The following is a 15,144-nucleotide window of genomic DNA, read 5'->3' as shown; positions in this document are numbered from 1 at the left end:
CCATAAGATGACCTTGACCTACCATTATAACTCTACAGATGCTTTCCTATCCATCATAAAATCGTATACAATAGTAAGCTTCCCTAAAAATATACCACATGCAACCCTAACTCACTTATATCAGCTTTCAACTGAAAACAATTCCTATTTTTTTGAAATGTGAGCAATTCCACCTAACTTAGAGCCATCTACAACTTCAGTGAGTATGCAAATAGCCATCTATGTTATTAAAGTATTAATGCTGAATTAAGTACCATCCCTATTCAATTTGTCTTTTAAGTGGCTTCTAAAAGGCTATATCCCCCCTGTTGTACCTGATTCTAGCCCACTCCAAAATTTCTCAAGCACCACCACACAATGTACTTCTGCATCCTAAGTCTTTCCTGCCTAACCTACTGACACACTACACTATGCCAGAGAACGGGGCGAGAAGCATATACTTATCTAAATGCAATTGGCTCTCATTTTCAGCAGGGCCTGTCAAGTGTTCCAAAAACAAAAGTACATCTAAATCTAGGAATAGTGATTCAGAATACAGTGGTTGGAGTCACACAGACCTGAAATCAACTTCCAGTTTACCCACTTAGAAGCTTTATAAATTTATTTAACCTAAGACCCAAATTCCCATTTGTAAAATGAAACTGTTAATGTCAGCCTCACAGAATTGTTGTGAGGATTAAATGAAACAGTATGTGTAAACTGTTTTAGTCAGTGCCTGGCATTTGGTCGATATACTATAAATAGTAGATAAATGTATTATTATTAAGTGCACCTCTCTCAGAAAAGACCTAGATTCAAAATTCAAAACCTGGAAAACATCTCAGAAATCATGTTCTAAATGTAACACTTCATAGATGAAGAAATGAAGCCCTAGAAGGTATAACTGGCTTACCTGACATCACTATGCTATCTAATTAATGAGAGAGTTGCAATTAAAACTTAGGTTTCCCAAGTCCTAATTCAATATTCTCTCTGATATCTCAAATGTTTCTTGGCCATCTCTCTGATATCCATCAAGACACTTTATCTTTCTAATCTCAGCTTCTTCAATGACACATTACAGGGACAGAACAAGATCATGGTTCCTTCTGCCTCCAAAATTCATATTCCATGATTCATGTGGGCCCTAACCTGGCTAACTTAAAAGCATGCACACAGATATAAAGTCAAATATATTCCCAGTCTCTATATATGCTTAGCTTTTTTATGGATACTTTCAAAACTCAAACTTAGTTATTGGTTACTAATAGTTACATGAAGTAATTTACCTCTCAAAGCAGTTAAATCAGAAAAAAAAAGGCAGCCAAGTCACTGAGACTACACAAAACTAATTATAGACAAGCTACTAGTAACTAAATTGGGTTTATAGACATCATACAATGAACTTGATATTAAGTAAAAGAATAAAAGTTGTTAATATCTAACAATTTTTAAATATCAAACATATAATAAAATATCTAACACAGTTAGAATTGATCTACATATCTTAAGCAAGTTTAGAGTATAGGGTGTTTTGATTCAATAAATATGGATAGACAGATGCAGAAATACATCAAAATAAGAATTCACAGTCTAGTTCTAAGAAGATGCCACTTTTCATTCTTCAAGTCTAAAAATCACTTGAAGGAACTGGGAAAGGTGCTAATGATAAAATTTCCTGAACAGACTATCTGTGGGCCATGTTCAAAATCCCAGAATGTGCTTGAAGACCTACCATGTAATACTCCAGTATCTTTAACAAAAATTCTAATCTACTGGCTATGGATTCTTCTTATAAAAGATATGTAAAACATCAGTTTCAAACAAAATTCATAAAATTAAAATCCATCCTGAATATTACCATCTTTTATGATACAATAATCCCTGAGAAAGACAATCCAAATAGCCGATGACTCGTAATTCAGGCTCCCAAGGAAACAGATTCTGAGACTAAAATCTGCAAGCAGAACGTTTATTGGGGAGTGCTCTCAAGAACACATGTGCAGGCACATGGGGAGCATGACTGGGCCAAGGGAGAAACTGAACAGTATTGAACAAATAACACAGTTGGAACGGCAGCCTCAGTTAGTCCGACTAAGAGTCATGAAGCTAGAATGACCCTTCATATTAGTCTCTAATCGAGGCAAGAGGATGAATCTTTGTATGCCCTACATTAACCAGTAATGAAGTATAGGCTGCTTCCAGGAAGGTGACATAAACTTTGGTGAGGCAGCCATGATTCCAAGCAACTAAGAGAACATGTTTCCATCCTGAAGAGGGGAAATCTATCCACTACAACAAACGTAACTTACTTGCATTTGAGATAACCATAAAGTGCTTTATATTGGGGAAAGGGGGTGGGGGAGGGAACTCAGTAGAAAAAGAGATCTACTATCTTCTAGAGCCTACTATGTAGCAGGTGCTGTGACAGTCACTTTGCATGAGCTATCAAATTTTACCACTGAATCCTTGCTTTCTTCTCAGCAAAGATGCTAGGAAACAGGATAAAAGAGATCAGGATTTGTTAAGTAACACCTAAAATGCTACTCTGGGGTTGCAAATGATCTGCAGACTCAAAATCCTGGTACTTATAATTTTCAACTAATATTTTCCACTCTGAAAAGCACTTTAGAAATCACCTAGATGGTACCCTCATTGGACAGACAAGGAAAGTAAAGCCAAAAGAAGTTCATGATTTGCCTAAGATGACATTGATAGCAGAATTCAGAACTTGAACTCAAGTTTTTTGATTCCAAATTCAGTGATTTCTCTACTTGCTCTGGTGCCTTTATACTCAAAAATTTAACAAAACCAGAATAACCCTAGGCATGAATCTTACTGTAAAGCTCAGAATATCTTCTCCTAGATCATTTGTACTTTGAAAATCATGCACACTAGAAACCTGAGTTTTAGACTCACAGACCTAGAAAACAAACTGTGGTTACCAGTGGGGGAAGGAGCGGGGATAGATGAGGAGTTTGGAATTAATAAATATACATTACAATACATAAAATAAACAAGAACCTACTGTATAGCACAGAGAACTATATTCAATTTCTTATAATGAGCTGTAGTGGAAAAGAATCTAGAAAAAAATATATGTATGTACATGTATAACTGAATCACTTTGCTATACATCTGAAACTAACATTGTAAATCAACTACACTTCAATAAAAAAAAAAGAATTAAAAAAAAATCCTTAGTTTTATACTAAAGAAATATCTATGTGTAGTCTGCTAAATGAAATATGTCTTTCTGTTAACAATAATAATAGCTAACATACAAACTCTATGACAGGTACAACATCAAGATCTTTATATACATTATATTATTTAATCAAAGAATTAAACAATTCTTTGAATAAAGTCAAAGGGATTGTTTCCATTTAGCCAAGGGGGAAAACTAAGTTTAAAGTTGTTAAGCTAAGATTAACATAAACTGTTAGCTAAGATTACAGATATAATAATGCACAGAGCTGGGATTCTACTTGATTCCAAAGTGTTAAACTACCCCCTATGCTACAAGCCCTATGTTTCTTCTCAATTTTCCTGTTCTGAACTTTTCAGATTTCCATGATGTACATGATTTATTTTCATAACCAGAAATATATTCTTTTATTATTTTTAAATATTTATCATTGCTTAAAATATTTAGAAGTTGAAAACAGATACAATAAAGTTATATCAGAAAAATGTCTTGCCAAACAAAATAAATCCATACTTCCTTATCAGAGAGCTAACTTATATGATTTACCTCTTAATCCATTCCTCACTACAGTCTATTTTGGCATAGAACTATATAAAGACAGGAATTCTTAAAACATTTTCCAAGTATTATTTAGATAATTAGCTAATAAAGTCCAAATAAAGTATCACTGAGACTTTGGAAAAACTTTTTTACTTACGTAAAACTTAGCCATAGCATGATATTAAAAATTGAGATGAAGAAAATGTGGTTTTTATTCAATTTCAGCTACCGCTATGGCCCATGGAACACTTAACCAGATATCTATGTAACTAAGTTATTCATGTTATTGTATGAAATATGTCAATCAATCATAGTGCATGCAATGGCCATGGATCCATCCTAAAGTAAGATACCCTACCATAGCCCATGTTGAGACCCCTCATCCAAAACAGCCAGGTTGTATGACCCTATGTCTATCGACAACTGACCATATGTGATCACCTGGACCCAAAAGTAGCCATTTACAAGCTAGCTAGCAACCAATAAAATGGTTCAGTAGCAAAACAAACCCCAATGTGAAGAATGAACTACTGTTGAGCTCCATGCTTAGGCCTCTGAATTGCAAACTATGAAAAGAAGTGACTAACTAGCCACACAAACTGGTACTAAATAGAAACACAGTGCAGTCATGAGGTAAAGTAAGAGTACAGGAGGGGCTTGAGCAAATCAAAATTATAACCCAGCAGAACTTTCAAAAGACTATAGACTCTGAGCATGCAGAAGGTATGAAGAAAACACTACAGTGTAAGAAAATTAGCTAGAATCAAATGAACCTAATCAGAGCTATTATCACTATTTCAGAGCCACCGTAAAGCTTATTTCTAGAAGAATGATCTGTAAAAGATGTCTTTCATGTATCACAATTCCTAAAAGAAGGAATCCTAAGTATCAAATGACCCCACTCCACTCCCAATCTCAGTTGATCAAACCAGCAGTGGACATATGACCCAGAGAAAACAACTTTTTATTGGCCAACCGGAGACCTACACATGATCTAAAAAGAAAAGATGAGGAGGGCATTTCAGATTCTTCTCTTGGGATTTGGGAATTGAGACACTGGGCCAGCAGACTATGCAAAGCTAAGGTGAAAAGCAAGTAGAATCATGTGGTCAGATGGCCATTTGGGGTCTTGGGCACACTGAGTAAGCAGCAGTGAGGAGGATGGACACGGAGATGCAAAGACAAAAGGCCAGTGGTCTATGAGACTGTAGAGACAAAGAGTGCCGCCTCTGTCCCTGACACCATTCTAGGTCCTACTGTCCAGAGACTCAACTGTACAGCAGTTCTTGTTCTTAGATCACTTTGAAACCTTACAATAAATCCTTTCAACTTAAACTGATTAAATGAAGTTTATAATCCTTAAAAATAAAAAGCATTTGTTAGATGCTGTCCAAGGATGACAGATTACATTTATATATTAAATATTTTAGTTTTCTCTTCTCCATATATCTTGGAAGAATAATAGTGTGTGCTCCCTGTTTCTATTTCCTTACTTCCCAGCCAACCATTTTTCCCTATGACTCTCCTGAAACCAAACTAGACATGCCCAAACTGTTCCATTCAGTGGACTTCTTAGTCCTTATTTGACTTGACCTTTCAACATTCACACATATCTAATACTTGACTCCACCTGTCTCCTGAGTGCTGGACCTATATTTCCACCTGCCTGGTGAACACTCCATAGGGATGTCCACACCTCTAGTTCACGCTCATTTTCCTCCCCAAACCTGTTCTTCCTCCTCTTCTATTCTTTACCTTGGTCCATTCCACCAAAACTATTCACAAGTCAACAAGTCCTATTAATTCTCTCTCTTAATTTCTTGAAAATCAATCTGTTCTTTCCCTATCCCCAAAGCCGCTGCCTGAATTCAAGTCTTCATCATCCCTTGGACTGACAACCAGAGATCCAGAAATTCTGATTCAATGAAGGTACCTGAGAACATTTTTTGGGGGGATTCCAAAGGATTCTAATACATAACTATTGCTTTCTGTTGTTGGTCTCTCCCTTTATGGAGCCATCCTCTTTACACAGCCACCAAGCAGTCAACATATAGTACTGAAAATACAATACACTAATGGAGAAAGAAAGAAAGAAAACAAAGAAACCAAGAAAGAAAACAAAAATTCCCACCCTAAAGGAGCTCAAACTAGTAAGGAAGAAGTCAGGTAAACAAATCACAAAAACAATGTAATAAATTTTGCAGAACTCTGTAATGTAACAGCTACTGCATACTAAGTGTTTACTGAATGCTGGAACTGTGGTGAGTGATCTGTGAACATTATTTCATTCAATCCTTCCCCAATACTGTAAGGTACATATTACACTCAATTTACAGATAAAGCAACTGCGTCTCAGAGAGCTTGAAATTTTGCACAAGATCTCACCTTCATGAGTGGAAGAGCCCAGGGCTTAAATGACGGTCTAATTTCAAAAGCCCATTCTCTTAATTAGTCTGGGGTGCTTTGGGAGAAGGGAAAAAAAGCAAGCAAATAACTCCTAGTATCACCTAAACTGAGCAACGTGGACAAGTGATGGTAGGGTACTCTGAGCAGAATAAAGAGTTCTATAGAGATGAGGGGATGAGAGAACAGGAAAGTTGTGCGACACACAATTAGTGAAGATGGCAAGGTCAGTGCACGTAGAGAGGTAGTTGGAGATGAGCCTGTAAAGTGTAAAGGAACCAGAGCAGTATGGGCCTTGCATGGGTCATCGGTAAAGAGTCTGGACATCTTCTGTGGGCACGGAGTAGTCACCAATAGATTTTAGACAGAAAACTGATTCACCTGATTTGCTTTTTATAAGGATTACCTAGGAAAAATATTTTAAAGGGTTTCCCTTATTACAAATTAGATCATTTGGAAACTTTCCATGGCTCCATATTATCTATTGTATAAAGTCCAAAATTCTGTCCAATCTCATCTCACAACTGTCCCCATCCACATGCAGAAATACCCACAAATTCCCATATGCTGTGCTAGGCTGCTCTGTGCTTTGGCATCTGCCTGGTCCTTATCTCTAAAAATGCCTTCTCTCTCTTGCTCCACCTTGCCTGAGTCCCTCTGGCTTCTGCAAACCTTCAACAATCTCCATTCCCTGTCTCCCCACCTTTCACCACGGAATTAGTTGCTTTTTCTTTGTGTTCACACTCTTCCTCTGTGTATCTATTAACACTTATCACATTGCTTTGTAATTATTTATGTCTTCCCCATTAAAACTCAAAAGTTCTTTTTAATCTCCCAGCCCAGCATAGTAATTAGCACAGAATAAATGTTCAACAGTATAATGAATGACTAACTTCACATACACACATAAACATGAATTTTTAAAAAATAAATGATAATAACAAGGGAGTGATAAGAAAGCTGTTCCCTGAAGAAATCTGGAATATGTAATAACAAAAAATCAACATTAGCGACAGCTAACATTTATAGAAAACTTACTATGTGCCAGTTACTATTTGAAGATCTTCACATGTATTAATTCATTTAATTCTCACAACTCTATGAGAAGGATACTATTGTTATTACCATTTTAAGAGAAACTGAGAAGTAACTTGCCCGGAGCTACCCTGCTAGTAAGTGAGTACAGTTGCCACCCCAAGCAGTCTGGCTCCAGAGTTCAGGTTCTTAACCACTAATTATACTATCCCTTTAGCTCAAGTGAAAGACCATCAGTATATGAAAACAGTTCTAGCCCTAGTTCTTTTATATCTTAATCTCTTTTTCACTCTTAACACACTAAAGATAAATTCTACACAGTGAGAAAAAAAATTCCACTTTTTATAGTTTCGTATTTTTTTTAATTGAAGTATAGTCGGGTTGCAATGCTGTGTTAATTTCTGGTGTACAGCACGGTGATTCAGTTATATATATCTTTTCTTTCCTATCTTATTCTTTTTCATCATAGGCTGTTACAAGTTATTGGATATAGTTCCCTGTGCCATACAATAGAACCTTGCTGTTTATCTATTTTATGTATGTGTAGTAGTTAGTATCTGCAAAAATAAATAAGTAATAATTTCATCAAATAATTATGTAACTAATTTGGGACACCTTCCCTAATATCTTACTTTAGATCAAGGCCCTCTTGCTGTAAGCTTTTGGGGCTCCCTGTGCTTTTCCTTCCTAACACTCACCCGAGGATGTGACCATATACTTAATGTGATTCTTTTAAAAGTTCCTCTGTCCTCCCCTGGATATGAAGCTCCATGGGGTTCAGGTCTGTTTTACTCATCAGTGCATCCACAGCACAGAGTAGGCCCAAAATAGATGTATGAGAAGTAGATATTTTTCAAACGTTCTTCCCTATTCATCACTTTTTTTCCTGCTCACATTGACATCAACCTTATGCAAGTCATAATTACTTAGTGCCTAAAATATTAAAATCAATCTCATCTGATCTCTGCTTATACCCTCCTATGGTTTTAATATATCACATGCAACACCAATAAATTAATCTTCCTAAAACCTTCAATACTCATTCAATAAATATTACCTCCTATTGTGTGCCTGAAGGAAACCAGAATATGTCACCCCAAAATATGCCACTTTGGCATACTGATTATTTTTAATTAAAGGCATTTAAGAAAGAGCAGGTGCAAGAACACTCTGACCCTCATTTCTTCCTGAAGGCAGGAGATAAAACTCCCATGTGAAAGTCACTCTAACTGTACCAGGAGGAAAGACGTTCTCATCACTAGGGGCAGAGGATGTGGGGGCTGAGAAATCTGTACAAACAAACCTTGTTAAACTAACACTTATCTTCCTAGTTAATTCTTCACCATTTAGTTTCTCAACCCAAAACCCTTTGTCTTGTCAGTTCTTCACAAATCTTGTTTCTTTGTCTAAAAGGTGTAAGTGTTTCCTGCTCTGGTCACGTCTTCAGGTCTTCATTCTCATGTGAAGGCTCCCATGTACATGTAAAAATTTAATGAAATGTGTATGCTTTTTCTCCTGTTAATCTGCCTTAGATGAGTCTGATTATTAGGCCCAGCCAGAGACCCAAAAAGGGTAGAGGAGAATTGTTCCTCTCCTACATACCAATTTCACTGCTTAATAAATAAATCCTTTTAATTTCCTAATGCCTATAGGATGAAGTTCAAAATGTCAGACTTGTCTCCTGAAAAAAATAAATAAGAAAGCCACCCCAGACCTTAGTCTTTAATGCTATTCCCCATTAAAAGGAACAGGGTTCCTCAGAGAAACAGCTAATTTCAGGGCTGGGAAAGGGTAGATAATGGATAAGCTTGGAATACCTAGAAATTTACACCAGAAAGTAAGGAACAATTCAAAAAACTGTCAGGGGCACATCAAAGAACACAGGAGCCACCTGAAGGGGCTCCCACTGTTCACATTTGGGACAATTTGAGCACCAAAATAATTAAGTACAGTGATGAGTTATGAACCACTTTTTAAAAATGAAATTATGAGTCCATACCAACAGGAAGGAAAGAGGAAAGGAAGTTAGGTAGGTAGGTGTAGGGAGGGAGGGAGGGAGGGAGGGAGACAGAGGAGGCAGGGGAGGCCAAGGACCAATTGGTAAATACATAAGGAGTGCTGGAGTGGGAAAATCATCAGTTTGCAGTCACTATAATAAAAATTAGATCTAGCAAGAATCAACAATGAATGGTAAATATAGGGAAAATTCTTGATAAAGAGCAAGATATTTGCATGTTCTCATAAGTATCTGCCTATTAACTGCAAAGGAAGAAAAATAATCATTATAATACTGTCAAAAAATTGGGCTACACCTTGATCTTTGACAAGGTAATCAATATTAACATCACTTATGAAGGACCAAAAGGCTTCATGGACCTCCAGGTGTCATAACCAGAGAAGGACACAACTTCTTGGCCAACTTCTAATCAAGAATGCATAATCTGAACCTAATCAGAAGAAAATGTCAGACAAACACAACATGAGGAACACTGCAGGAAAAAAAAAAAAGCAGGACAGTATCTGTATTCTTCAAAAATGTCATAAATTACCAAGAAATACTGTGGAAATTTTCCAGACTAAAAGAAGCTAAAGCAACAGAACAACTACATTAACCCAAATTGGACCCTATACTGGTGAGGGGGAAATGCTACAAAGACATCAGATCAATTGAAAAAAAAATGCAATTATGAATAGTAAACTGAATCAACATAACTTCATGAAGTTGACAACTATACTGTGTCTATGTAACAGAATATCCCTACTCTTCATTGAAGCATTCAGAGGTAAAGAACCATAACTGATCCTTAACTGATTCAGGGGAAAAAGAAAATTACACACAGAGAGAGAGAAAATAGGAGAGAAAAGGATAGAAGAGAAGAAAGTGGGCAAATAATAAAGTAAATAGGATAAAATAGTAACAATAAGTAAATCTAGATAGAGTATACAGCTGTTTCTTGTATTATTCTTGTAACTTATTGTAAGTTTGAAATTAGTTCCAAATAAAAAGCTAAAAATTATATAATACATGTATTCAAGCAGACCTGCACTGTCCAATACAGTAGCCACTACCTACAAGAGGTTATTGAACAGTTCAAATACAGTTAGTCCAAAGTCAGGTGTGCTGTTAGTACAAAATACAAACCAGATTTCAAAGACGTAATACGACTAAAAAAAAAACTCATTAATAATTTTTAAGACAACTCACTATATCACTTTTATATTGATTGTATGTTGAAATATTTTAGATATATTGGGTCAAATGAAATACATTTCAAAAATTAATTTCACTTTTTATTTTTTTAAATGTGGCTACTAGAAGCTTTAAATTACATATGTGACTCGTTTGCATTGGACAGGGCTGAGCTAGACAATCAAGAATCTCCACAATATGGTGTCAAGACTATCTTTGAAAGTTTCTCTCAATTTCTTTCTGCTCTAAACAGACCTCTATCTCTAAGTCACTTGGTTTTAAGCTACTTACAGATACTGTATTTTATTCACTGTGGTATCTCCAGTATCCATGGAGCACATATCCAGTGTTATAAACATCTGTTTATTGAAAAGCAATATGCAAAGGAAGGAAGGAGAGCAGGAAGAATGAACTCATTCCCATCTCTGAGTTTTTGTTTATACTGTAACTCTTTCCTAGAATCAAAGTTATTCTCTTCCTCTTCTAATCACATTCTTCAAATCTCATGCCCATTTTCATCAAGGAGACTCCCCACTCACACAAGTTCATTCTGATCATTCCTCCTCTGTACTACTACAGCCTTCGCTGTCTGTATCATTTACTTTGGCACTAACTTATGTAAGTTCCCTGAGGGAGAAGTTAGGTCCCATATTTTCCAGGGTGAGTGGCATAGTGCTAACCAAATCAGTTGAGTAGTGAAAGAAAGGGTAACAAGGTGCCAGAAACAGGGAAATGGTTTGACAGTAGTAGTCTCAGTTTTGACTACTACTACTACAATATACTGTGTTGCCTTAGATAAATCACTTAATCTCTCAGTTCCTACTTCCTCATTTTTAAAATCAGAGAGAGAGACCTGTTAACCAAAAGAGAAATGTTCTATTTTCACAATTCTAAAATTAAATCCATCTTTTTCTTTAACATTATTGACATACACTAGTAAAAGGCAATCTAATACACTAATGTTAAATCACAGTAAGATCCTTAAGAAACAAACAGCAATAAAGTTTATAAACTGCCTAAAGTACTAAATGCTGATAGTCTTTCCAACCATGAAGCACTTTAAATTCACATTTCTCTTCAAGGCCTATTAAGCAAAATAGTCAATACATACCTCAATTTTTTTTTTTCACTCAAGCCTCAAAGAAACACCTTTTAGTAGCTAATGGGAAAAAAAGAAAAACCAGAAACTAAATTTTCTATACAGTACCCTGGGACCTTATTGGTGATGTTCAAAGACTGTTATAATTGATTCTAAGCACATCATCTGTCTCTTCTTTCAAAAATGCTATTTAAAGGACACTATTGAGAAGAAAATTATAGCAGTTAAAATGAAAAGGCCACATAAAAACAGAATATTAAAGGTATGCGACTTAATTTCAAAGCATGGAGACCATTTCAGATAAACCTGTAAATCAGCAGTTTTAGTTTTAATCTTATATCTTATTATCTCTGCTGAGAAGTAAGATTATCAGGGTGGGGTAAAATAAAATGGTTGCCATGTTACATAATTCAAAGATTCAAGTTATCTTTGTTAGTAAATACCACCTGTGGAGTTAACACTAGTTAATTCCATTTACAAGATTTCTTCAAGGCTTTATCCAAATGCTGAGAGTTAACACTGACCCACCTGTAAGGCAAAAGCGGAACGCCTGCCAAGGGACTCTAGGTTGTCTCAGGAACTGGTCTGAGCTACCTCTGCAGCCTCATTTCCCATTAATTTCTGCACATCATTTCACCTTCTATACTTAATTGTTCACATTCCTCTTTACATTACCTCCCCCTTTTCTAACTTATTGCCCTGGCATTTGCAGTTTCCTCTGACTGACAGGCCCTCCCTTCTTTTGAGTTGCAAATATAACCTCCTCCCTGAAGTTTTCCTGATTGCCCCAAAACCCTCCCAGACACTATTCATTCCTGTATTACAAAGCACTGTCATTACTTTTAAATGTTCACTTCACCAACCAGCTGTGAATACTAAAGGGAGGGCCCAGATAGTATTTAACCTCAACTCCTAGCAGGTGCCTTGCATTTACTGATCCTTAATATAAGGACACTAAAAAAAGAAAGTTAAGTAATTAACTATGAGAAACAGCTGAAACTTTCCCATAAAGGCGTATATAAATTTAACACATTGGTTCTCAACCAGGGCAATTCTGCTACTAGGTGACAGCTGGTAAAGTGTTTAGATTTTTTTTTTTTGGTTGTCACAATAGGAGGGTGGAGATTTTGGGGGTGCTACTGGCATCTACTGAATAGAAGACAGGGATGCTGCTAAACAACTTACAATACAAAGGACAGCCCCCTACAACAAAGAACTATCCAGTCACAAATGTCAATAGCGCCTTGATTAAGAAACTCAGTTGTCAAGTGGGGGCGGGGCACGTGTAGCTCAGTGGTAGAGCGCGCGCTTAGCATGCACGAGGTTGTGGGTTCAATCCCCAATACATTCATTAAATAAATAAATAAACCTAATTACCACCCCCCCAAAAAGTAGGTAAATAAAAAAATCTTAAAAAAAAACTCAGTTGTCAACTCACTTATTCATATATGATGATTCCTTTTCACATCTCAGCAATGACCAGCATGAATTCCAATTTTGTAGTTTCAACTGAAACTTCGGTAGCTGTTACTGTGTATGCCCCAACACTAAAAGTTATCTTTAATCATCGTAATGCTTAACAACATTAAACCAAGAGCACTGGAAAGCATCTTTCTGAAGGCTAATCTATAACTACTGGAAGCTACTCCTAAGTCAGAAAACACTTTGTTTTATGTATACACTTTAAAGCAAACCACAAGCAAACTAATTTTCAGCTGTGAACTGTGTGAAAGAAACACAATCTGAGGCATGAGGTAATTAATCAGCTCCTTTAGGTCTGATAAAAGAAAAATCTCTTAAGTACTGCAAGTAAATCATGCACAGATGTCTACTGTTGAACACAGGAACTGATGGCCACAGTAAAGGGTATGCATGAGTTTACTGCTGCCAAAATCACCATTTATCGAGGTTTCAAAAACCTCTGACAAAACACTGTAAAAAAATAAATCATCAAATGTCAATACAGGGTAGCAGATTCAGAAGTTAACTATTTTTCCCCTTGATAGATGACCAAGTTTCACATGACGAACATTTCACGAAGCTATGCAGGCGCAAGGACATTCCCTTTCTATATAGTGGATGACTCAACTCTCTTTGGTACATTCTTTGACTGAATACTACAAAATCACTAATTCCTTCTGTCCTTTGAACTACTTATCCTACTCCCTCAGTAACCAATTATTAGGTTGGCCGCCAACTTTTCAATCATTTCTATTTTGTTGCACCCTATCAGTATCAAAAATAAGTTGGGGGGGCGATCCAAAACAAAAACTTGCGTACAGTAACTCTTACAAGGATTTTGTTATTCTAGGAACTGATTCCTAAACAGTACACCTACAGCTTTCCAATGCTCTAATCTTTACGTCTTAAGGTTTTTCCAGGTTTCAAACAGATAGCACTGGCAGAAAGTAAAGGAGTAAGTGTATGCCGCTAGACAAAGCTTACAGCGGATTTATTCTTGGATGGCTCAAAAAACATACTGGGCTGGGAGGGGAAAACGCACTTTCAATCGGGGGAAAAAAGTTTCCAACAGTAATACCTTCCTTTGCAGCTAACTTTGCCAGTAAGTGTCCGTACCACGATTGGACCGACGCTAGGCCGGGTTTCACATTACCCTGCAGGGTTGTCTAGACGAGAAAACCAAGCCGTGTGTGGCAGGTGTGTGTCGTGTAAAGTTGGGGGGCAAGCTGGGCGGGGAGGCTGGGGAAAGAGCCCAGCTAGCCTCCCGCGATCTCCCACGGGGCGTTCTCCAGACCGGAGGGCGGCTGGTCGGCCAGTCCCCAGGGCACTAACTCCATTTTCACCACCGTTCCAGGATCTAGAAGGAACGCGCTGGCTCCACCCTCCCGCCCCGCCGCCCGCTCTCACTGACAGCCCGCGAGGGAGCGGGTCCCGGGCCTGGACGCGCAGGGCGGCGGGGAACCGGGCGCCGGCCCCGGCCCCGGCCTGCCCCCCTCGCCGCCGCAGCCGCCGCCGCCGCCGCCGCCGCCCCACCGGCCCGCCCGCCCCTGCCCCCGCCCCCGCGGCCCGGCCCCGGAGCAGACGACCGAGGCCTAATCGCCGCCTGGGCTGCGGGGCCTAGAGAAAGGAAATGCGCTGAGGAGGGGGCGTCCGCGCCACCACCTCGGCTCCTCAGCGCGGCGGCGCGGCGGCTTCTTCGGCCTCTGGGCTCGGGCTCTCCCGCTCACGTGCTCCTGGAAAGACGGTTTCACTTTCTTACCCTCTGTAAAATCCTCCTTAACATGGTTTAACCACCACCCGGTGCCGCCGCGGTGACTCTCCGGACCCCCCGCGGGGCCACCCACTACTTGCGGGTGCGCGGGCGGGAGGGACTGAGCCAGAAGGGGTCCGGGGAGGAGGTCGCTCAGGCGGCCCAGACTTCCCCACAGGCGGCGAGAGGGAGAGCGCGCGAGCGAGCGACGAGATAGCCAGCGAGCGCCTGCCCGCAGGGCCGCCCCTGTAACTGACAGCTGGGCGGACCCGCCCGCCTCCGCCGCCCCGCCCCCTAGGCCTGTCCATCCGCGGTGGGCGGGGCTGCAAGGGGCCTGGCCCGCGCCTGTAGCCAATCGGAAGCGGCGGCGGCGTGGGCGGTTGCGTGACGGACAGGGGGCGGGACGCTGGCCCCGCCGCTCCTTCCGGCGGGCTGGGGAACGCCGCGGCCGCCGGGCGCACGCCTGCGCTCCGTCAGAG

At 39.1% G+C, this 15,144-nt stretch overlaps 1 pseudogene; it reads right to left on the bottom strand.

Moving 5' to 3' along the window:
- LOC141578436 (early endosome antigen 1-like) overlaps window positions 1-14,920 on the bottom strand; it is a 64,571-nt pseudogene extending 49,651 nt beyond the window's left edge.
- Window positions 14,921-15,144: the final 224 nt, after the last annotated feature.

This window comes from Camelus bactrianus, chromosome 8 (assembly GCF_048773025.1).
Source record: "Camelus bactrianus isolate YW-2024 breed Bactrian camel chromosome 8, ASM4877302v1, whole genome shotgun sequence".
NCBI classification, from domain to species: domain Eukaryota; kingdom Metazoa; phylum Chordata; class Mammalia; order Artiodactyla; family Camelidae; genus Camelus; species Camelus bactrianus.
The sequence above is the reverse complement of the archived record's forward strand: the minus strand, read 5'-3'. Positions and strand labels throughout refer to the sequence as shown.